The 25,195-nt window shown below is 40.0% G+C and overlaps 1 long non-coding RNA gene across 2 annotated transcripts in view; it reads right to left on the bottom strand.

The window, feature by feature from the left end:
* Positions 1-25,195, bottom strand: part of LOC133049291 (uncharacterized) — a 67,293-nt gene that overhangs the window by 40,758 nt on the left and 1,340 nt on the right. For both annotated transcript variants that reach the window (XR_009691287.1, XR_009691286.1), the window contains exon 2: positions 6,589-6,670. This is a non-coding gene — a long non-coding RNA (uncharacterized LOC133049291). The remainder of the gene's footprint in view (positions 1-6,588; positions 6,671-25,195) is intronic.

The raw sequence follows: 25,195 nt of genomic DNA, 5'->3' as shown, positions 1-25,195 counted from the left end.
TTTTAGTTTTTATTTAGAATGAATCAGTGCTGGATGTACACAAATTCAATTTGTTTAAAAACGAAAAGCCATAAAAACACAAAATAGTAGCAGCTTTTTTGGAGGCCTAGTTTTATTTATTCTCATATTTTTATTTTTAGATTCTTGAGGTATATGCATTTGCTAGTTTCTGTGGCAGAATTAGGAGTTTATGTAGAAATATAATCACTTTCATTAAACTGAAAAATCTAGGGGACTTCCCTGGTGGCCCAGTGGTTAGGCTCTTGTGTTTCCAATGCAGGAGATGCGGGTTCAACCCCTGGTCAGAGAACTAAGATCCCACATTCTGCACGCATGCTCAAAAAAAAAATTGATAAATCTATATATGAAATCCTGGAGATGACAACAGTGTCCATCAACAGGTGAGTATATGAACAATCATGGTATGTCCATACAATGATACACTACACAAACTAAAGGAATACATACCACAGTAGGGATAAATCTCAGAATACTTAGGCCGAGTGAAAGAAACCAGGAAAACAGCACATGGACTGTTTATATAAATCCATACATGTATTTATTTGTAAATACGAATATATAAAGATTATACACATTTCTTCAAATTACACCCTACTGTATAGTAACAGAAAGCAGATAGTTGTTGCCTGGGTCTGGAGTAGGGAGGGCTGTGGGAAGGGGTGTGTGAGGAGGGATTACAAAAAGCCAACAGGAAACTTTGAGTGGTTGTGTACATGTTAATTATTTTGCTTGTAGTGATGGTTCACAAGTATACATATGTCAAAGCTTAACACCTTGTACGCTTGAAAAAACATAGTTTATGTCAATTTTATTTCAATAGAGCTGTTTAAAATTCTTTTTAATTAAAATAGTGTGCTCTAATTTTTGACTAGGCTTCCCAGGTGGCTCAGTGGTAAAGAATCTGGCTGCCCATGCAAGAGACACAGGTTTGATGCCTGGTCTGGGGAAACCCCCCGGAGAAGGGAAGGGCAACCACTTCAGTGTTCTTGTCTGGAAAATCCCATGGGAAAAGGAGTCTGGTTGGCTATCGTTCATGGGTCACAAAAGGATCGGACACGACTTAGTGACTAAACAACAACAACAATTTTTGACTACTCAAAAATAAAGCCATATACCCAAATAGTTTTCACAGTCCAATAGAGGAGAGTAGGTGGGGTCCTAGTAAGTGCTGAATAAAATATGAGATACCTCAAAGAAGCAAGCAATCCATTTCCCAGTGAGTGATAATAGAAATTAAGGGAAAAAAGCAAATCAGAAAGTATCACTTCCCATCTCTGTGAATGGCATCAATCTTCATATGTTTGCTGAAGCAAGATCCCTGGGAGTCCTCCTGGACTGACTCTCTCCGCTGCTCTTTCATCCAGTGAGTTGCAATTTCTTTTATCCTATACTAGATATATTCTAAGTGCATGTTATTTCTGTCTTGTTTTCTCTGGTCCACCTTCCACCGATTCGATCAGATCCTCATTATTTCCTGTCTGCAAGTACTTTCTAGTAATCTCCTCACTTCCCATCTTCTTCCCTTCCAATCCATCCTCCATGCAACAACAGGGAGCCGTTACCTGTAGGGGCCAGGGAAAGAATCATCTCCCAAAAGCGGGAGAAAGGCTTCCCCAGTGGCTCTAGTGGTAGGAAGTCAGATCACAAGAGCGATGGCCTTTGGTAGAGAAACATGAATTTCCCAGGTGGCTCAGTGGTAGAGAATCTGCCTACCAACGCAGGAGACACGGGTTCAGTCCCTGGGTAGGTAAGATCCCCTGGTGAAGCGCTAAACAACAGCAGCTGAGAAATACAGTCGTTGCAGATCCACAGCCTGGAGGGAAACAGATACTGACTTCATCCCCTCTTCCCTTCAGTGCCCATGACTTTTACTGGTCAAACTGAAAGTCAGGGAGCCCAGTGGATGTAGTCCATAATGGTTGGCCTTTCAGGGCACAGAGCAATGTGGAGAAGGGAAAGAATAGTTCTGGAAACACCAACAGCAACTATATTAGCACATCCTTCTAAAACATGAGATGGATCATACTGTTCCCTTAAGAAAATAGCAATTTCAGGGGCTATTTGTGTTTGTCGGTTGGAAGACCTTTGCCCCTACCTTCAAAGTTGAAAAGTAATACTTTGCTCATGTATTTGCTGACTAAAAGATACTGTAATTTATTACATGTGATTGGCAGGTCCCTAAGTACTTTACATATATTATTTCATTTGCATGCATGTGTGCTAAGTTACTTCAGTCATGTCCGACTCTTGTGATCCTATGAACCAGCCTCCTCTGTCCATGGGACTCTCCAGGCAAGAATACTGAAGTGGGTAGCCATTCCCTGCCCCAGGGAGTCTTTCCAACCCAAAGGTCAGAACCCACATCTCCTGAGGCTCCTGCATTGCAGGCAGATTCATTACCCCTGAGCCACTGAGGAAGCCTGTAATCTCATTTACTTCCCTCATTATCTCTGAGAAGGAGATGTTAGTTTCATTGTCTTAATAATATTGAAGCATATCAGTGTTTACAATCCCATCACATTATATACGCATACTGAAAAATCTTATGTGAATTCCCTAATACTTGTAGGGAAGAAGATAGGAAGCAAAATGACAATTTGAATAATATGGGTGAACCCACCTGCTAGTCCAGTTAACGTTAGCGAGAGTCTAGAGTTTTCTTGGAGAAGGAAATGGCAACCCACTCCAGAACTCTTGCCTGGAAAATCCCATGGACGGAGGAGCCTGGTGGGCTGCTGTCCATGGGGTCACGAAGAATTGGACATGACTGAGTGACTTCACTTTCACTTTTCACTTTGATGCATTGGAGAAGGAAATGGCAATCCACTCCAGTATTCTTGCCTGGAGAATCCCAGGGATGGAGGAGCCTGGTGGGCTGCCGTCTATGGGATCGCACAGAGTTGGACACGACTGAAGCGACTTAGCAGCAGCAGCAGCAGAGTTTACTCATTTTGTACAGTGTGATCCTTAAGCACACACCAGCTAGTTTATCAGGTACTTAATGAAAAAGCTAGAGGAATACTCAATGCAAAGAAATAGAGAAAAACAATAGAATGGGAAAGACTAGAGATCTCTTCAAGAAAATTAGAGATACCAAGGGAACATTTCATTGGACACAGTAAAGGACAGAAACGGTATGAACCTAACAGAATCAGAAGATATTAAGAAGAGGTGGCAAGAATACAAATAAGAACTATACAAAAATATCTTAATGACCTAGATAGCCACGACGGTGTGATCACTTACCTAGACCAGACATCCTGGACTGTGAAGTCAAGTGGTCCTGGCGTTAGGAAGCAGCACTATGAACAAAGCTAGTGGAGGTGATGGAATTCCAGCTGAGCTATTTTAAGTCCTAAAAGATGATGCTGTTAAAGTATTACATTCAATATGCCAGCAGATCTGGAAAATTCAGCAGTGGCCACAGGACTGGAAAATGTCAGTTTTCATTCCAATCCCAAAGAAAGGCAATGCCAAAAAATGTTTAAAATATCACACAATTGCAGTCATCTCACACACTTGCAAAGTAATGCTCAAAATTCTCCAAACTAGGCTTCAACAGTACATGAACCATGAACTTCCAGATGTTCAGGCTGGATTTAGAAAAGGCAGAGGAACCAGAGATCAAATTACCAACATTTGTTGGATCATAGAAAGAGCAAGAGAGTTCCAGAAAAACATCTATTTCTGCTGTATTGACTATGCCAAAGCATTTGACTGTGTGGATCACAATAAACTGTGGAAAATTCTTAAAGATATCCTTACCTGCCTCCTGAGAAATCTGTGTACAGGTCAAGAAGCAACAGTTAGAACTGGACATGGAACACAGACTGGTTCCAAATTGAGAAAGGAGTATGTCAAGGCTGTATATTGTCACCCTGCTAATTTAACCTATAAGCAGAGCATGTCCTGCAAAATGCTTGCCTGGATGAAGAACAAGCTGGAGTCAAGATTGCCGGGAGAAATATCATAACCTCAGATATGCAGATGACACCACCCTATGGCAGAAAGTGAAAAGGAACTAAAGAGCCTCTTGATGAAAGTGAAAGAGGATAGTGAAAAAGTTGGCTTAAAACTCAGTATTCAAAAAATGAAGATTGTGGCATTGGGTTCCATCACTTCACGGAAAATAGATGGGGAAACAATGGAAACAGTGACAGAGTTTATTTTCTTGGGCTCCAAAATCACTGCAGATGGTGACTGCAGCCATGAAACTAAAAGATGCTTGCTCCTTGGAAGGAAAACTATGACCAACCTAGAGAGCATATTAAAAAGCAGAGACATTACTTTGCCAACAAAGGTCCGTCTAGTCAAAGCTGTGGTTTTCCCAGTAGTCATGTATGGATGTGAGAATTGGATCATGAAGAAAGCTGAGTGCCAAAGTATTGATGCTTTTGAACTGTGGTGTTGGAGAAGACTCTTGAGAGTTCCTTGGATTGCAAGGAGATCAAATCAATCAATCCTAGAGGAAATTGGTCCTGAATATCCATTGGAAGGACTGATGCTAAAGCTGAAGCTCCAATGCTTTGGCTACCTGATGTGAAGAAGTGACTCTTTAGAAATGACCCTGATGCTGGGAAAGACTGAAGTCAGGATGAGAAGGGGATGACAGTAGATGAGATGGTTGAATGGCATCACTGACTAGATGGACATGAGTTTGAGCAAGCTCCGGGAGTTGCTGATGGACAGGGAAGCCTGGCGTGCTGCAGTCCATGGGGTTGCAAAGAGTCAGACACAACTGAGCAACTCAACTGAACTGAATGAAAAAAACAAAGCACAAAGAAAACTGGTGGTTATGGTTTATAAAGAGATGACATGTTGTTTTCCAAGGGGGCCCAATTCTCACAGGGTTTTCAAAGGTAAATTTTGTGTACCTTATTTTCATCTCCTTGACTGACTTTAAAGCCTAACCCTTAGATAAAATTAAACCCTGGCTTGAGACTTGAGAATTAAACCCTGGATTAAAACACAGCCAGCTTATAAAATGTCTGTCTGATTATAAACTCTTTGCTTTTAAGCATTATCATGTCATATATAATCTCAAAAAAAGGTAAACATTGCCAGTTCTTTCTTTCTCTCTGCAAAATTGAAAGCTTGAGATTATTTTTCTATTTCTCAGTTTGCTGTTACTTAATATTTTGGGGTGCCTGCAACTTGAAAGGCAGTAGACATTTTATATATGCTACCATTGTCTTTTATTAGTCTGGTTTTTTATGAAAGGGTATGCTTATAAAGTAGGATTCATATTTTAGTGTGTAAAAAATGTCAGATTTTCTATTGGATTTAAAAAGTTTATTTCCATACCTTATAAAATATATGTTAGAAAAATATTTTAATGTTTTTACGACTCAAAGCAGTTGTTTTCTCTTACTATTAGAGTTCTTTGTGTAAATATTGTGCATTGAATATTTAATGTTCATAATCTAACATTGTTGGAGATCCAAATACATCCATTTTTAGAGCAGAAGTTAATTTTTTTAAAGAAAAAATTTATTATTTATCTGGCTACATTGCATCTTAGTGCCATGTGCAGGCTCCTAGTTGTGGGTGTGGGCTTAATTGCACCATATCCCCTGTATTAAAAGGCAGATTCTTAACCACTGGACCACCAGGGAAGTCCCCAAAGAATCTTTTAATGAATAATATATATTGGTTGAATCAATCATATATTTTTCTTTGAGTCCACACTCTTGCTTTAAAATGTCTTTCTAACTCCCAGGGTGCATTCATTTACATCATTGTTACACATTTGCAGGCTTTCTCTTAATATTAACTTGAAGTGGAGTGAAGTGAAAGTCGCTCAGTCATGTCCGACTCTTTGCGATCCCATGGACTATACAGTCCATGGAATCTCTGGGCCACAATACTGGAGTGGGTAGCCTTTTCCTTCTCCAGGGGATCTTCCCAACCCAGGGATCGAACCCAGGTCTCCTGCATTGCAGGCGAATTCTTTACAGCTGAGCCACCAGGGAAGCACAATATTAACTTGGAAGTGCATTTTTCTTACTTGTATTTTGAGGATACCTAAAATGTACCTGCAAACAACAGACATTCAGTAAATGTCTGGTGAATAAAATGAATGAATGTCCTCAATGTCAGCTGCCAAGATTTATTCAGAATTTTCATTAATTCTGTTTATAACTGACCCACAAAAATTAAACTTTTTATCGAGAGGTGATGTGTGTGTGTGCTCAATTGCTTAGTCATGTCCAACTCTGCGATTTCATGGACGTAGCCCACCAGGCTCTTCCATCCGTGGAATTTCCCAGGCAAGAATACTGGAGTGGGTTGCCATTTCCTCCTCCAGGAGATCTTCCCGACCCAGGGCTCAAACCCTCATCTCCTGTGTCCCCTGCGTTGCAGATGGATTCTTTACCCACTGAACCAAATGGGAAGTCGAGTTCACAATAACCCAGGTTACTGGAATACCTTCTCCTCACCCATGGAGTAAAGCTAACCATGGAGTAATGCTTTGGGACATAAAACCCAGGGCACTTGAAACAAAATACAAGGCTCCTGTAATGATTAACCGAAGCAATGCAAGACCTCAAGGGATGCCTCTCTTACCTTCCTATACATATTCGAGTTCCCAGTGAAGCTTGTCTTCGGAAACAGGGTCTGTTTGTGATACTTGAAGTTCAGATAAATTCTAGAAGAAGATGGTGATAATAATGACCATTTTAATTTCAATTATTTGTCTGTTAATTAATTTAATTAATTGGACTAGTGGGTAGCTCTTGAGGGAAAAGCTCTTTATTATGCTGCTAAGGGAGGTTTTATAAGAAACACTGAATTCTTTTTTTTTGTTAGAAAAAACTTTTTATTTATTTAGATTTTTGGATTTAAATGTAAAACTATTTTGAGTCAGCTTCTCATCTTATTTTGTACTGCTACATGGGACCGATTTTAGCAAAATAAACAAAAGGCAAATTAATCATAAAGTCCACCAAAATCGACGGCTTTAGTTCTGATTTTGCTAGTTAATTCTTATTTTTAATTATTCTCCAGAACTGAACACAACAATTCAGTGTGTATATACCTGCATATTAATTAGAGGAATACCAAATAATGATTGTGAAGTTTTTCCTACACAGATAAGGTAATTAGATAACGACCCACATAGCTGACAAAAGACCCCTTTTTCTTTAAGGGCACATTTGGAGTTTGAGTTGCCTCTATTCTTCATTCACTAATTCCTAGCCTAGTGAACATTTTTTTAAATCAAGTTATTTTCTTAATTAACCATACAATAGTCCACTCTCAAAAAATATGATAACTTAGAGTATTAAAAAGGATTACAACCTAAAATTACAGAATAGAAAATTAAAAATAACTTAAGTATATTATTTTTGCAAGTTGTTAATAACCAGTTTGTGTATACTATTGACAATGAAAAAAAATCCAATTGTTTAAAAGATTTTTAAAATATTATGTCTTTTCTGTCCTTTTTCTCTTTTACTACATAAACCGTTTAAAAAATAAAACTTGTTTGTCATGTTAAAATAGCTGTTGATTTAAATTTTTTTTTTCTTGTCCTGAATGTCAGAATTTCCAGTGGAAATAGTGGCTGGCATGTTAGAGTGTGAATAATGCAGTAATCCGTAACTGTCTGCCCTTTCAGTCCAAGATGAGAGTCACTGAGTAGAAATAGAATTCATGATTTTGAGTTCAGACAAACTGCTTCCAAAATCTCTGCAAAAAGAACTTTTTTTAGTGATCCAAAAAGTCTTATGAATTTCTTTGAGAGTAGTATCTAGCAAGCAAAGTCCTAAAATTGATCACAAAGTATCTCATATTTATTTAGCTCCATTCTCAACTACAATCACTTTTTTGGAGGTTACCTAAAAAAAAAAAAAATGCCCTTCATCTCCATGAACAGCAACTCATCACAACCTTATCATCTTTCTCCCACTCTGGACTTTTGAATTTTTTTCAAATGACCAAACTCTATTCCCTTAGTCAACCTGTCTTTAAATTTTTCCTTTATGCCTTTTTTCTCCATCTTCTCCAAATCCAGTAATAAGAAGCTGACAATTATTTCTTCTTGTCATTGATACCTCATTTTAATTCCCACTGTCATTATTTTGGTCCCAGAACTCATTACTTCACAGTGAGACTGTTTTAATAATTTCTTAGCTGATCTTTCTTGATTGTATTTCTGGCCTCTTCAATATTTTTTATATACCACGGCTTTCTTTATGCAGTTTATCTTTGATCCTCAAAATCCTTCAAGACTTCCCCTTCACCAACAAAATAAATTTAAAATTCCCTTGTCTATGATCTCAGACCCTTCACTTCTGACTCCAGTCTATTTATCTAACCTCACGTACTCATTTGTGCTTCCCTTGTGACTCAGACAGTAAAGAATCTCCCTACAATGCAGGAGACTCAGGTTCCATCCCTGGATCGGGAAGATCCCCTGGAGAGGGGAAGGGCTACCCACTCCCATATTCTTGCCTGGAGAATTCCATGGACAGAGGATCCTGGAAGGCCACAGTCCATGGGATCACAAAGAGTCAGTCACGACTGAGTGAATAACATGGACTCATTTAACAGATATTTTTGAGAGTTACTCTGTGCCAAGGACTGTGCTTAGGAGGTTGATGCATAAAGATGAACAAGGTGTATTAGGACTTCCCTGCCAGTCCAGTGGTTAAGACAGCTTGCTTCCACTCTAGGGTTGCAGGTTTGATCCCTGGTCAGAGAACTAAGGTTTCGTATACCACAAAGTGTGGCCTGAGTAAACAAACTTTAAAAAAAAAAAAAAAAAAAGGATAAATAAACAAACTTTAAAAAAAAAAAAAAAAAGGATAAATAAAGTGTGGTTCTTGGTCTTCACAAGCTCACAGTGCTTCTCAGTAAGAGGACATTAGTAACGCTTTCCATGGCCTCCTCCACAATTCCAAGTGCTATATTCTCATCTAGTGACTTTTTATTTCCTCCATGAAAACTTATTTAACCATCCCAGTCCATTTTGGTTTCTTTCTCCTCTGTGCCATCAGATTTGTCTGATGACGCCATCAGGAACGTCTGTGCCATCAGACTTGTTTATGATAATGTAGAGGACTTGCTGTTTCCTCTACCTCAGCTTTATTGAGAGATAACTGACATGTAACATTACGTAAGTTTAAGGTGTACAATGTGATGACTTGACATATGTATGTATTGCAAAATGATTTAGTAAGGTCGCTAATAATAAGGTTAGTTAAGACATCCATCTCCTCACATAATTATGCTTTTTCTTATATGTGTGGCGAGAATATTTAAGATCTACTTTCTTAGAAACTTTCAAGTAAATAATATATTGTTAACTACAGTCACTATTCTGAATAACAGATGCCCAGACCGTAGTTATCTTCTAGTTATCATCTGATAACTAGAAGTCTGTACCCCCAGCCCTGGCAATCACCATTCTACTCTGTTTCTATGAATTTGGCGCTTTTTTTTTTTTTTTTGGTAGATTCCAAATGCAAGTGAGATCATGCAGCATTTGTCTTTCTCTCTCTGACTTAATCCACTTAGCTTAATGCTCTCAAGGTCCGTCCGTGTTGTTGCAAATGGTAGGATTTCATTTCTCTCATTTCTGAATAATATTCCATTGTATATATAGCCACATTTCTTCATCCATTCATCCACTGAGGTTGTTTCCATATCTTGTCTACTGTGAATAGTGCTGCAGTGAACATGGGGGTACAGATAGATTTTTAAGATAATGACTTCATTCCCTTCAGATGTACACCCTGTACAAACTGTTGGCCGTTTGTGTATCTCCTCTGAAAAAAACGTTTATTCAGGTTCTCTGTCCATTTTTGGTTAGATTATTTGTTTTATTGCTATTGAGTTTTATGAGTTCTGCATATGTTTTGACTATCAACCCTTAATCTGATATATACTTTGCAAATATTTTTCCATCCCTGTGTTGGGAAGATTTCCTAGAGGAGGAAATGGCAACCTACTTCAGTATTCTTGGCTGGGAAATCCCATGGACAGAGGAGCCTGGCAGGCTATGGCCCATAGTGTTGCAAGGAGTCATACGTGACTGATTGGCTGAGCACAGAAGCACGTGTGGCATGCAGGATTTTAGTTCCCCAACCAGGACTGAACACAGACCCCAGCCGTGAAAGTGCCAAGTCCTAATCACTGAACTTCCAAGGAATTCCCTAGATGACTTGTTCTTAACCAGGGCTGTTTCACTCCACACAGAGCAGTTAGCAATGTCTGGAGACAATGTCCATTTATAGTAGTCATGACTAAGACAGTGCTACTGGCATCTAATGGGTAGAAGCTAGGAATGCTAAACATTTGAAAAATGCATTGGACAACCCCCCACAACAAATGGTTATCTAGTCCCAGATGTCAATACTGAGAAGCCCTGATCTGGGAGATTGTTTATCTATGCACACAAGCCTTTTTCTGATTGTGCTATAAGCTTATTGAAGTAGAAGCCATTTACCTCTCTATTTCCTTTCCTTTCTTTAAAAGGCATAGTATATTGGGTTGAATGATGGTTCCCCAAAAGATATATCAAATGTCTGGAATGTGTGAATGTTTCCCTATTTGGCAAAAAAGGGGATCTCTGCAGATGGAGTTAAAAGTCTTGAGATGAGGGGACCATCCTGGATTGTTGAAATGAGCCCTAAATCCCATGAGAAGTGTCCTTAAAATAGACCCACAGGAGAAACGCACAGAGAGAAGACACACAGACAGAAGAGGAGGCGGAAATGTGAATCCCGAAGCAGAGACTGGAGAGATGGGAGTGTTGAGGCCACAGCAAGACACACAAAGATGTGTGTGTCAGATATGAAGTCAGAAGTTGTAGTGATGCTGCCACAAGCCAAGGAATCCAGGGAGTTACTGACAGCTCCCCGAAGCTTAGAGGCAAGGAAGGTTGCTTCCCTAGAGCTCCAAAGGGAGCACAGCCTCCCTACACCTTGATTTCAAACTTCTGGCCTTTAAAACTGTGATAGAATTCATTTTTGTTACTTTAAGCCATAGTTGGAAAAGACCCTGATTCTGGGAAAGATTGAGGGCAGGAGGAGAAAGGGGCGACAGAGGATGGATGAGATGGTTGGATGGCATCACCGACTCAATGGACATGAGTTTCTGCAAATTCTGGGAAACCATGAAGGACAAGGGAAGCCTGGTGTGCTGCAGTCTGTGGGGTCACAAAGAGTGTCACGCAACTGAGCGACTGAGCAACAACAAGCCATCAAATGTGTGGTAATTTGCTATAGCAGCCTCAGGAAATGTATACATATAGTGAGTACAATGCCTGACCCAGAGTAAGTACTTAATACAATTTCATATTTATGGTAGAACTGTCTTGCTCCCTTGAAGAAATGCAATTATATTTTCTCACAGAAAAAAGAAAGAAACTGAAGTCGCTCAGTCATGTCTGCCTCTTTGAGACCCCCTGGACTGTAGCCTACCAGACTCCTCCCTCCGTCCATGGGATTTTCCTGGCAAGAGTACTGGAGTGGGTTGCCATTTCCTTCTCCAGGGGATCTTTTTGACCCAGGGATCGAACCCGAGTCTCCCGCATTTTATGCAGTCACTTTACAGTCTGAGCCACCAGGGAGACATCTAATCAAATGCATAATCTTATAGCCCCATGTCACTTTCTTCAGTGCTACAATGTGTCACTAAACTAGACACATTAGACATATTAGCACATGAATGGACTGTCACCAGGAGAGGCCACTCAATGCAATTAGCAGATGTCAGTGTACCAGCTAAAAATTTGTTCGTGTATGCATGCGTGCGTGCTAAGTCGCTTCGGTTGTGCTTTACTCTATGACCCTATGGACTGTAGCCTGCCAGGCTCCTCTCTCCAAGGAATTGTCCAGGCAAAAATACTGGAGTGGGTTGCCATGCCCTCCTCCAGGACATGTTCCTGACCCAGGGATCAAACCTGCATCTCTTATGTCTCCTGCATTGGCAGGCAGATTCTTTACCACTAGCACCATCTGAGAAGCCGTCGTTTGTGGATATGCGCATTAATTTATTTCAAATGTACACCCTATAGATGTACCCTACTGAACTTATCAGCTATAAAATGTAATGTCATTTATTAATAGAAGCTATCTGTGGTTAATGTAGCTTGTAGCAACATCAGCTTTAATCTCTAGATGGCACTATGTTATAAGGAATCAGCCTAAGATCTGCTACTGCAATTTTCATATAACTGTTTCTAGAAATGAAGAATGTCTTCCTACTAAAATCTTCCAAGAAATTTTATATAACACTATGAAAGTTCTATTTTACTAAATGTGGCTAAGCTTGTGATTTTCATATTACTCTTTGATAAAGAAAGATAATAGAGGAATTGAGTTCTAAAGCATGCTAACCAAAAGAATCTATCAGAAAAGGTTGTTTTCATTAAAGTTTTTTGATTATTCTGCAGACATTTTGTTGGAAAATGTACAAACAAAAACTGAGAAAGCTCTGTTTTCTCATGTGAGAACATTCACATAGCCTGGGACTTTATCTTTGATTTCTATAGGTGAGGATTAACAACCTATTCTTCATTTTAGCTTAAAATATAAATAAGATAACATGTATTCTTTATCCTCACTGAAATTCCACCTTCAGTCTCAGAAGGGATGAGATAAACTACTGGTATCATCTTTTCCTTAATTCTTTTTTACGTTCATGACTTTCATTTTTGAAGAATATTTTTTGCCTTGAGTCTCCAGTGACTTATAGGAATTAAAGAATTTCTATATTCCTGAAGTCTTTAGTAATTAGATCTTGCTCCGTTTGCATAGGTGGTAAACTCATTTAGTCAATCAGATAATCTCTTATCTTTGTCTTCTCCACTTTCAAAGCATCTCAAACCACTATTAAGGTTCCTTTTTCATTTATTGTTCTGTGTTCTAATTATTTGCATGCAGATATTATTTTCTTTGCACGCCTAGGGGGAAGGCATCCTGACTTATTTACTTTTATGCAGATGACATGTGCTTAGTTCCTGTCTTTTAAATTAAATGGGTGTGATCTGATTCAAAGAAAAAAATAGCACATTTGTTATTGCCACTTGTGGCTACATGGACGGACCTAGACATTATCACACTAAATGAAGTAAGCCAGACAGAGAAAGACAAATATCATATAATATCACTAATAGGTGGAATCTTAAAAAAAAGGTACAAATTAAATTACTTTCAGAACAGAAATATTCTCATAGAAAATGAACTGATATTTACCAAAGGGGAGGGGGAGGGATAAATTAGGAGTTTAGGATTACCAGATACAAATATATATATATTTGTAGATATATTTGTAGCAGATATATAGTTTATATATACTATATATAAAGTAGATGAACAAGAAGGTCCTACTGTATAGCACATATCATATCAGAGAACTATATTTAAAATCATATTTGTATATGAATCACTTTGCTATACACCAGAAACTAACACAACATTGTAAAATCAATTACATTTCAATAAAAAAATGGCTTATTTGTAAATTGCTTCTTTTAGTGAACATTTAAGAAACCTCTAGATGTCTTTAACTTAAAGTACAAAATGAGGTTACCAAGTAAAAACAGATTTTCTTGATCAGATAAATGATGTGGGGATTAAATTTGTTACTGAGTAAAATTTAGGGGTATTCCAAACCAATTTATTTGAATTTTTCACTTCCCACATGCAAATGGTAAACAAATCTATCACCAGCCCTACCAACTCCAGCCCTTAGTTTTGACTCTTTCTTCAGATCTCAATTTATCTCCCAAATCTTACAGGCAGAGTTATTTGATTTTTAGAGAGAAGTTACTCTTTTATGTTCCTAGACCACACTGCCCCTCCTATATTAGAGCTGATACCTTGGATTTTCACTGTTCATTTGTCAATGTCTTTTATCAATCTTTAAATTTCAAAGGGGCAAGAACCACGTATACCTAATTGGCCCTTGCATACCCAGTGCCCAGCACAGAGCCTGTTGCTTCATGACCACAGTGCTCACCATGTAAACAAGAACTGGAAAACTGATTTAAGGGTGAAAGTGAAACCTTTACATCATTAACTTTACAAATGTTAGATACGTGTTAATGTGTCAAGAACTATGCTAAACCCAGTAGATAAAACAGTGAGTGTAGTAGATAAATCCTCCTGCCTTCATGGAACTGCTAAAAGACAGTTAAAAAATAGCTGTGGCTATTAATAAATAAATATTGATATATAACATATAAAATGAGGCAGGCAAATGCATTAAAGAATGTTTGAGGTGGTTTGAGGAAGGCTTTTCTGAGGAGATACAATGAGGTGAAGTGGGGGAGGTATCTGTGTGTCTTTATGGCAGAACATGTTTCTCAGAGGACAGTTAACGCAAAGGGCATGAAGCAGAAACTGGCTTGGCACTTTCCAGGAACACGAAGGAGACTGGTGTGAGTGAACGAGAGAAACAAGATGTGGTTGGAGGTGTAACTGAAGAGGAAACCTGGCATCAGATAATAAAGGATCTTGTAAAACCCAGCAAGGTCCTCGGATTTCATTGAGAGGACATGTCTTTGGGTGGGGATGGTGGGGCTGAGGGTAGAAAGACGTGATCAGATTTGGTTTCTATTTGAGTTAGAGTTCTCAGACTTTGCTGAGGGAGTAGACTTTCCTGTGGGGTATGAGGGGAAGGCAGACATCCGTGCTGGCTCAGTGGTAAAGAATTCATCTGCCAACACAGAAGATGTGGGTTCAGTCCCTGAGTTGGGAAGATCCCCAGGAGAAGGCAATGGCAACTCATTCCAGTATTCTTGCCTGGGAAATCCCATGGACAGCGGAGCCTGGTGGGCTACGGTCCATGGGGTCATAAGAGTTGGACACGACTAAGCAACTAAACAACAATGAGGGAAAGGGAGGCATAAAAGAAGACTGCAGGGCTTTTAGTCAGAGCAACTGGAAGAATAGAGCGGATATTTAGTGAGACAGATTAAGAAATGGAAGTTAAAAAACAGACGTGGGGATAGGAAGGTGTTTGCTTTTAAGGCAGGAGGAAGGGCAGCTAGTGTTTCCCCTAGTGGGGGAATAATTAAAGATGCAGAAAAGTGAGGGGACAATTTCAGGAGTGTTCCTTGACTTGAAACAGGCAAGTCAGGTGAAAAGGGTTGTAACCCTACACAAGTGAAGCAGTTGTCTTAGATAGTTCACCTCTTGTGCAAGGATTTAAGGGGCTTCCCTTGTAGCTGAGTTGGTAAAGAATCTGCCTGCAGTGCAGGAGACCTGGGTTCAATCCCTGGGTTGGGAAGATCCCCTGGAGAAGGAAATGGAAGCTGGACTGCAGTCCATGGGGTCCCAAAGAGTTGGGCACAACTGAGCGACTAACAGTTACTTTTTTTGGTTTTGTTCCTCTGAAATAAGAAGATTATCAGTGGAGAGGATAAATGTTAGCGGTTGGAAAAGTTATAGATGGTAGATTTTTAATATGAGATGAATAATGTATCATATATGATATTACTCCAAATGGCTAAAAAGATTCAATAGCATTAAGTCTTCATGATGTGGTTACATTTCAACTCCATATTTTTGTTTATTTATTTTTGTTATTTTGACTGTGCTGAGTCTTGTTGTGGCGCTCAGGGTTCCTCTATGTGGCACAGGCTTCTTTTGTTGTGGCGCATGGTCTCTAGGGCACATAGGCTCTGTCGATTCAGCAGGTTTAGTTGCCCCATAACAGGTGGGATCTTAGTTCCCAGACCAGGGATGGAACCAGTGTCTCCTGCATTGGATGACCACTGGACCACCAGAGAAGTCCCTCAAGTCTATATTTTTAAGCTAACAGAATCCAATGGAACAACAAATAGTTTACCAAGAACTATCATGGTTCTGTATTTAACCTCAGTGGAAACCAGATGATTTAACTATACTACTAAAAGTGAAAGTGAAAGTCACTCAATCGTGTCCAGCTCTTGGCAACGCCATGCACTATACAGTCGTTAGAATTCTCCAGGCCAGAATGCTGGAGTGGGTAGCCTTTCCCTTCTCCAAGGGATCTTCCCAACTCAGGGATCAAACCCAGGTCTCCTGCATTGCAGGCGGATTCTTTACCAGCTGAGCCACAAGGGAAGCCCATGAATACTGGGGCGGGTAGCCTATACCTTATCCAGTTGATCTTTCCAACCCAGGAATTTAACCAGGGTCTCCTGCATTGCAGGTGGATTCTTTACCAACTGAGCTATCAGGGAAGCCCACTCACTAAGTCATCAGAAACTGCAAGTATTTTGAATAGCATAGGAATATGGTAGGCTGAATTTGGGTCCGCCTCTTTTCCCCACCTGTGCTCCTTTGACTGAGCTGCTTCAGTTACCCAGATGTCACACACTATTAAAGTAATGCTTAAAATTCTCCAAGCAAGGCTTCAGCAATACATGAACCGTGAACTTCCAGATGTTCAAGCTGGTTTTAGAAAAGGCAGAGGAACCAGAGATCAATTGCTAACATCCGGTGGATTGTCAAAAAAGCAAGAGAGGTCCAGAAAAACATCTCTTTCTGCTTTATTGACAATGCCAAATCCTTTGACTATGTGGATCACAATAAACTGTGGAAAATTCTGAAAGAGATGGGAATACAAGACTGCCTGACCTGCCTGTTGAGAAACCTGTATGCAGGTCAGGAAGCAACAGTTAGAACTGGACATGGAACAACAGACTGGTTCCAAATAGGAAAAGGAGTACATCAAGGCTGTATATTGTCACCCTGCTTATTTAACTTATATGCAGAGTACATTATGAGAAACTCTGGGCTGGATGAAGCACAAGCTTGAATCAAGATTGCCAGGAGAAATATCAGTAACCTCAGATATGCAGATGACACCAGCCTTTAGAAAGGGAAGAAGAACTAAAGGGCCTCTTGATGAAAGTGAAAGAGGAGAGTGAAAAAGTTGGCTTAAAGCTGAACATTCAGAAAACTAAGATCATGGCATCTGGCCCCATCCCTTCATGGCAAATAGATGGGGAAACAGTGGAAACAGTGTCAGACTTTATTTTTTGGACTCCAAAATCACTGCAGATGGTGACTGCAGCCATGAAATTAAAAGACGCTTACTCCTTGAAAGGAAAGTTATGACCAACCCAGAGAGCATATTAAAAAGCAGAGACGTAACTTTGCCAACAAAGGTCCGTCTAGTCAAGGCTATGGTTTTCCAGTGGTCATGTATGGATGTGAGAGTTGGACTATAAAGAAAGCTGAGCGCTGAAGAGTTGATGCTTTTGAACTGTGGTGTTGGAGAAAACTCTTGAGAGTCCCTTGGACTGCAAGGAGATCCAACCAGTCCATCCTAAAGGAGAACAGTCCTGGGTGTTCATTGGAAGGACTGATGCTGAAGCTGAAACTCCAATACTTTGGCCACCTCATGCGAAGAGTTGACTCATTGGAAAAGACCGTGATGTAGGGAGGGATTGGGGGCAGGAGGAGAAGGGGACGACAGAGGATGAGATGGTTGGATGGCATCACCGACTCGATGGACATGGGTTTGGGTAGACTCCAGGAGTTGGTGATGGACAGGGAGGCCTGTGGTTTATGGGGTCTCAAAGAGTCAGACACGACTGAGCGACTGAACTGAACTGAACTGAAGGAGGCTATGAAGAGACCTAGAGTAGCATTAGCCTGGTGGGCTGAGTGTAGGTTCTAAAGTCAGAAAGACTAGAAATTGAACCCCAGGTCTTCCACTTGGTAGCTGTGTGATTCTAGAAATATTAGTTCAATCTCTGAACCTCATTTAACAAAAAGTAAAAGGCCACTATTTACAAGCCAGGAATATGTGCGCCAGTGCTAAAGCTTTACGTGAGTGATTTCATTTAATCTTTATAACACGTGTATGAGGCAAATACTATTTATCGCTATATCTTGCTAATGAGGCAGCTAGATTGAGAGATCTGTAAGGATCTAGAGTAAGATCACACATCAAATGGGTGGCAGAAGCCACAACGCTACCCGAGAGGCAGACTACAGATCACATTCTCTTAAATCCTAAATTAAGTCATCTCATTAATAAACATCATGGAAATACCAGACCTTGGATGAAACATCTGAAAATGTCTAAGACAACTTGGGGGCCTAGCCACTGGTCTGTAATCCTTTTACCTGCCAGTGCTGGGCTGAATTCCAAGATGGTTCCCATTCTAGCGCATGTACCCTGTATATTCCCTGGGACTGAGAACATGAGGATTTAATTCCCATGACGGGGTTATGTTACGTGGCACAGCGGCTTTTAAGAGAGAGAGCTTTTCCAGGTGAGTGTAAGCTAACCATATGATTCATTTAAATCTGGGCCTAGAGGTCAGAGGCAAAGTCAGAGGAGTTGAAAGTGGGAGAGAGATTGGATGGGCTCTAGTGGTGAAAACCCGCCTGCCAGTGCAGGAGACGTAGAAGATTCGGGTTCAGTCCCTGAGTGGGGAAGATCTCCTGGAGGAGGGCATGGCAACCCACTCCAGTTTTCTTGCCTGGAGGATCCCATGAACAGAGAAGCCTGGCAGGCTATAGTCCATGGGGTCGCAAAGAGTCGGATATGACTGAGCAACTGAGCATGCATAGGTAGACTAAGATCATTTTCCTTTTCAGTAAAGGAAAGCCTTTTCAGCCAGATTGTAATAACTTGAGAATGGAGAATTGATATAAGAAAAAAAGACTCAAAACAGCAAGTGGTATGGGAAGCTGAACCACTCTGGAAGAAGGCCAGGTGTGATTAACACAGGAAAGTGTGTTAGTTGCTCAGTCATATCTGACTCTCTGCGACCCCATGGACTGTAGCCCACCAGGCTCCTCTGTCCATGGGATTTCCCAGGCAAGAATACTGGAGTGGGTTGCCATTCCCTTTTCCAGGGGATCATCGCAACCCAGGGATCAAACCAGGGCCTTCCCGCACTGCGGGCAGATTCTTTACCATCTGAGCCACCAAGGAAGCCCTGATCAACACAGGAAGAAGCACTCAAATGAGCTGGGAGATCTAGGAGTGGATATTGAAGGGTCCTTAGCAAGTTCAAGCTCTAGGATTCCTTGCGGTAGAAATTAAGGATGAAACTAAACAGCAATTCCTGCAGTGGACTGGAGGTATTTAGGGTGGACAGGACCCAAGCAGAGTTGTATTTGATTTTTCTCACATTGATTTTGCCCTTAATATAGATTTATTTTAATTAGGCTCTGATATCTAACACCTCAGTTCAAAATAATGACATTATTTTCGAGTCAGTGCTTCTTACAGGTCATCAAGTCTGGCTGATAGTGTCTTCTAAGTTTCCTCTATCTTTCTATTTCTTTTGCTAGCCCCTTATTCCAGAGCTCCATTCTCTGGTGACTGTTTTCTACTACAAACCTTTACTCGGCCATCTGCAAGGCTGTTTCTGTGTTTCTTTGGGCAAGACACACCCTGCCCAAACCTTTCTTTCCTCAGTCCCTCCCGCGCGCCTAACTTCTCAGAATTCTATCTCGCCAAGACCTTTGGTTTTTTGTCTTCCTTCACTTTATGCAGGAGGAAACTGAAGCCAGAGTCTTTACTCAATGTCAGAGCAGTCAGGGGGCAAGATAACCTAGACACTATCTCCTGATCTAGTCCAGTGCTTTTTCCATGACACTTTTCAACTTCTCAGAATGGCTTCAGGGCTTTTCACCTGTTATTTCCAACCTCACTTCTCCACTCTTACTCTCTTTAGTTCTCACCGTGAATCAACCACTCCAGTCTATTTCCCAACTGCCCTTGGAATATGTAACTCACCATATTCCACCTAGTCGATGCCCCCTCTTTTCTTCTTTGCTTTTCATAGTTAGGGTGTTTGTGCTTGCTGGTCACTTGAACTTACACAAATTTCTCCTTTCTGAATTCTGTCAGCATCTACTGTTTGTATCCCTCACTAACACATGAAGTTCACAAGCCACCTTATTTAGATGTTGGTGATTCTGAACTACTGGATAACTGTCTTCACTTTCAAAGAAGATTATACATTCCTGGATGATGCCTAGAGTTTCTCTTTCGTTTGTAGCCTGCTTCATGTACAGCATAAATAAATAATATGTTGAATTAAATTAGTCTTAGTGTTCTTCTGCACTGTTTACATTCTAAATCTGCTAATATCTGTTGAGGGCTTATTAGCTATTAGGCAGGGGGCTGGCAGCAAGGTGTGGTAGGCTAAACTTTTGTCTCAAACTCACATTCTTTAATCATTTTTTTTTAAGTATAGTTGATATACAATGCTGTGTTAATTTCTGCTATACAACAAAGTGATTCAGTTATACATATATATATACTCACACATATATATATATTCTTTTATATTCTTTTCCATTATGGTTTATCACAGGGCATCGAATGTGAATGTAGTTCTCTGTGATATACAGTAGGACGTTGTTGTTTATCTATTTTATATATAAAAGCTTACATCTGCTAACTCCAGCTTTCCACCATCCCTCCCCCAAAACCCGCTTCCTTGGCAACCATTAGTCTGGTCTTTATGAAATGAGCTCACATTTTGGGAAATTTGGACAAGTGAATCTGAGATATTATGATAAATATATTGTATAGTAAGTTTGGAGTTTTCACTGTTCCTATTACCAATCCATTGATTACAGGAGGTAGGGTCTCATGGTTGGTTTTGATCATGGTGTGGCTTTTCTCAGATGAGACTATTGGATAATACAGGTATTTCACCACGGTACATGTTACACTGGTGCCCTGCATTAGCCAGTCCACTATACTCAGTTAACTAGAAAATACTACAGCAAAGCCACATATTAAAGGGCTTGCTACAGCATGGATCTAATTATTCTGAGTAAATAACCTATCTGCTTAGATGCTTTATTGTATTTTCATTTGAAAGATGCTCTGGTCCAGAGCCAGTTAATTAAAAAATCTATTTTCAAAATTCTAAACACATATGCCTTTACCTTATTGTGAGCAATGTAAAGTTTAGAATATTGGCCCTTCAGAAACATGCTGTAGTTTAATTATAATAAATTCTGTTTATGAGGATAAATTATAATAAATTATGTTGCTTTGACAATGGCTGCAAATGAAAGCAAATCTTTTCTGCACAATACTTTCTAAAAAGGCAAAAAAAGAGAGAGAAAGACTGCAGAGTCCAGTTGACAAATTGCAATCAGTCTGAACTAGGGTACTTTAGTACATCATTCAGTATCACTGAAATGTAAAGGCGCTTTGTTAGGACTTAAAAATCGAGGCCTTGGATTTCTACCCAGTTGGAATAACACAGTGTAGCATTGTTAGCTCTGATTCAAGTGCAACTGATCAAAAGGTTATTGAATATTCCTTGTCTCTCAGCCAACCCTGAATGTCTTCTCCCTGACTGGAATATTTGGATCCTGTTGTTCATGAATGCTTATCTTACATTCCATTCACTATCATTATCTACCTTTCTCAGTAATTAGCTAATTACATTTCAAGATAATTAGTTTAATGAAAGTGTGGGAAGTATGTAGTAAGACTAAGTGATATTGTCATGACCTCTACATGTTGATTAAGTGAAAAATAAGCAACACCGGAAAAAAATTTTAAAGAAGGAAGATTTACAATATTATGTATGTTCAAAACATACTGTGTGTTTTACTGAATTATTCAAATTAGTGCTAGCCTCCTTGGGGTACCATTGCTCCTTGGGGGTATGTTGGGTGTCACAAATGTGAATAATTCAAGCCACTGGGGCAGCTTTTTGGCCCTTACAGATATAATGCTTGCTGCTGCTTATCCTGTTTATGGATTTCTCAGGTACAAATAGAAAAATATAGATATGTTTAGATTAGTAAAGCAACTATTTAAGTAGAGGGACTAGAGCCATACTTGTAGTATTTGTCCATTTTAAGACCGTACAAATACATTGAACCTAAATGCTTATATATTATCTGATGCTTTATTTCTTTCCACATAGAGATGTATGCATGTACATATGTGTGCCTTTATTGACCATAGCACTCTTTTAATTTCTGTATAAGAAGAAAACTATGCTGGAGATTCTTTCTATCTATAAAGAGATTGCATGTGTGTGTGCTAAGTCACTTCAGTCATGTCTCACTCTTTGCAACCCTATCGTCCATAGTCCTCCAGGCTCCTCTGTTCATGAGACTGTCCAGGCAAGAATACTGGAGTGGGCTGCCATGCCCTCCTCCAGGGGATCTTTACAACCCAGGGACTGAACCCGCATCTCTTGCATTTCCTGCATTGACAGGTGGGTTCCTTACCACTAGCACCACTGCAAAGCCCATAATGATGTTATTATCCCCTTAATGGCAGTCACAAACATGTACCTCTCAGGTTCTCCAGCTACACAGAGCATCATTGACTGCTCATTTGCACCGAGTCCGTGCTTCCTAGAGGCTGCTCCCAGCCAAGGAGCAGATAGGCTGAGCCTCTGAGTGAGAGGCTGAGTCTTACTGAGATTCTGAGGCAGGTCTGTTCCTGGGAGACATGGACTCCTGGACCAGCTCTACCTTTGGTTTATAACCTTCTCTTGAGTATTTCTGAACCTTCCTCTGATAGCACAGCCATCTAGGATGATTTCACCTGAACTTTCTTCCCATTTTCCTTCAGGATCAGCTTTTGGATGGTTCTCCCAGCCTTCTCCAGTTTTCTCCCTATTTTCTTTCTCGGGCATTTCTCCCAATAAAAAAAAAATCCTTGTACATTTAATCTAGTCTTGACATCTTATTCTTGGAGGACACAGCCTAGTAATTAAATTAGATACTCGGGGAAAATTAAAAGCTATGTTTTCAGGCAGTACAAAACAAGAGGCAACAAGCAGTACAGTTAAAAGGTCACAGAAATGACAAAGTCCTTGATTCAGGTAGGTGAAGGGAAGCTGATATGGAAATGAGAATGCATAATATATTTGAATGCAGTGAGCATTCTAATTGAGTGGAGTACAGAAGAATTGAAGATGGGTTGGTTTGAAAGATTTATTGAAATCCAATTATAGAGGACCTCAAATATCTTACTGAAGGATTTGGTTTGTCTTTTTCCTCTATATTCCTTCTCCTGAAAATGTGACAGCAGAAGGGCTTCAAAGGTTTGAGGATGCTGGCTACCAGCTGATGTTTCTCTTTCCGGCTCTTAGAGCAGAGGCATGGAGTTCAGTAGCCCAAGTCCAAGAAGAGGAACCCTAAACCACCTGGGATTTGGGATTCTGACACCCCAGTAGTTTCCTACTGGAGGGCTTAAGTATTGCACACATATGGGCAACAAAGACTGTTTTTTAAGCTTAAGTCTTAGTTCTGTATCAAGAACAGGCTAATTGGCTTCTATCTCTTCCTCCTCCTAAAAATTGGGTTACCCTTGGCAGTGTGTGAATCAGGGTTGAAGAGTTTTGTTTGGCACCCCAACGCAGGCTTTGTTTGGCAACGAGGCAACAATTGTGCTTAAGGGAAACCAGAAATTTAACACCAAAATCAAAATATGTGACTGTTTTTGAATAATCGATTTACTTGGCTGGATTTTCGTTCCTGTATGACTACTAAGCTGGAGTTGAGTAGCAACTGCTCCCTTCGGAGAGGGCAGGGGTTCTTCAGCGTGCCGCAGCACCCACTCCTCCCCGGAGTGCAGCATCTCCTCCAGGCTGTTCATCTGCAATCCTGTCTAGTGTTTGTAGCCTTTTGCGTGTGTGACCCCACCCACATTTCAGCCTCACTTTCTAGATCTTGTCACACTAGTGTTGAAAAGCTCTATCGTCTCAGCCACACGGGGCAGCATGTTTTTGCTTTCGGGAAATAGTTTTATGCATGTGAATGAACACAGCTGAAATGCATTGAATCTCAGAGAACCTTGCTCTGAAATCCTCCTTACCTGACCAAGACCTAGAAAGGGTACCATGTTCAACTGAGCACCAAGAAGATTAAGTTGACAATAGAGGCAACTGGGTGTTCATGCAGTTGACATTGAGAGCAATGGTTGCAGACGTTTGCTTTGAAGAGTGAGCCAGGTCCTGTCCTCCTTTAGAGATGAGGAAGATCAGGGCTTATTTGAGGATGTATGTGATAGAAAGTACTGTGCAGTATATCATCATGATTTTTCAAAAATTATCGTGTGAGTTTCCGGTGTACAACAAAGTGATTCAGTTATATGCATATATTTTTTTTTTCAGATTCTTTTTTTGTTATAGCTTATTGCAAGATATTGAATATAGTCCCCTATTCTATATAGTAAATCCTTGTTGCTTATCTATTTAATGTATAGTAGCTTGTATCTGTTAATCCCATATTCCCAATTTATCCCTCCCCTCCTCTCTCTTTTGGAAACCACAAGTTTGTTTTCTATGTTTGTGGGTCTGTTTCTGCTTCATATATAGGTTCATTTGTATTATATTTTAGATTCAACCTATAAGTGATGCCATATAGTACTTGTTTTTCTCTGTCTGACTTAATTCGCTGAGCATAATGTTCTCTAGGTTCATCCATGTTGCTACAAATGGCAATATTTCATTCTTTTTGTGGCTGAGTAATATTCCATTTTATATATGCATTACATATTCTTAAGCCAGTCGTCTATTGATGGGCACTTAGGTTGTTTCTTGACTATGGTTATCATCATGTTATATGAGGTTTTGTCTTGGTTATATGAGGACATGCATAATCTTTCTTCAAAAGTCCAAAAGCATGCATTGAAAGGTCACAGGAGCCACCTCCTCTGCATCCCACACCACAAGGCTTACATTTTATTTCCCTGGTCATTGGTCCTATGCTACAGCTCCATAGATTAGAAATCAGAAAATCTTTTCCATAAAGTGCCAGATAATAAATATTTCAAAGCTTTAAGTTTGACTTTGTGGGCCAGATGATCTTTGTCAAAGTTATTCACCTTTGCTATGGGAGTGCAAAAGCAGCCCTAGGCATTATGTCAACAAAGAAGGATGATCATGCTGCAGTGATTTTATTTATAAAAACAAGTGGTGAGTAGGATGTGACCAGCAAGTGTAACTTGCCGACCCTTCCAAAGAAGAAAAGGATGCACTTGTCAACAGCCTTCAAAGCTGCAGCTAAATTCTCTAAGAATTTAAGGAAGTGTCAGAACTCCAACTACCACTCTCCATATTCCAAGTTTTCTCATTCTGTCTTAAAACTGCAAGCTTCTTCATATTTCTACAATCAGCCTTTTTTTCTTCAACTCTCTCACTGAACTTTCCATCAATTTTGTCCTTCCTGAGTCGCCATAGTTTTTGGTCTTAAACTCTTGATTCTCCCTGGAG

Source organism: Dama dama, chromosome 30, assembly GCF_033118175.1.
Source record: "Dama dama isolate Ldn47 chromosome 30, ASM3311817v1, whole genome shotgun sequence".
Taxonomy (NCBI): Eukaryota; Metazoa; Chordata; class Mammalia; order Artiodactyla; family Cervidae; genus Dama; species Dama dama.
This window is presented reverse-complemented; position numbering and strand designations above follow the sequence as displayed.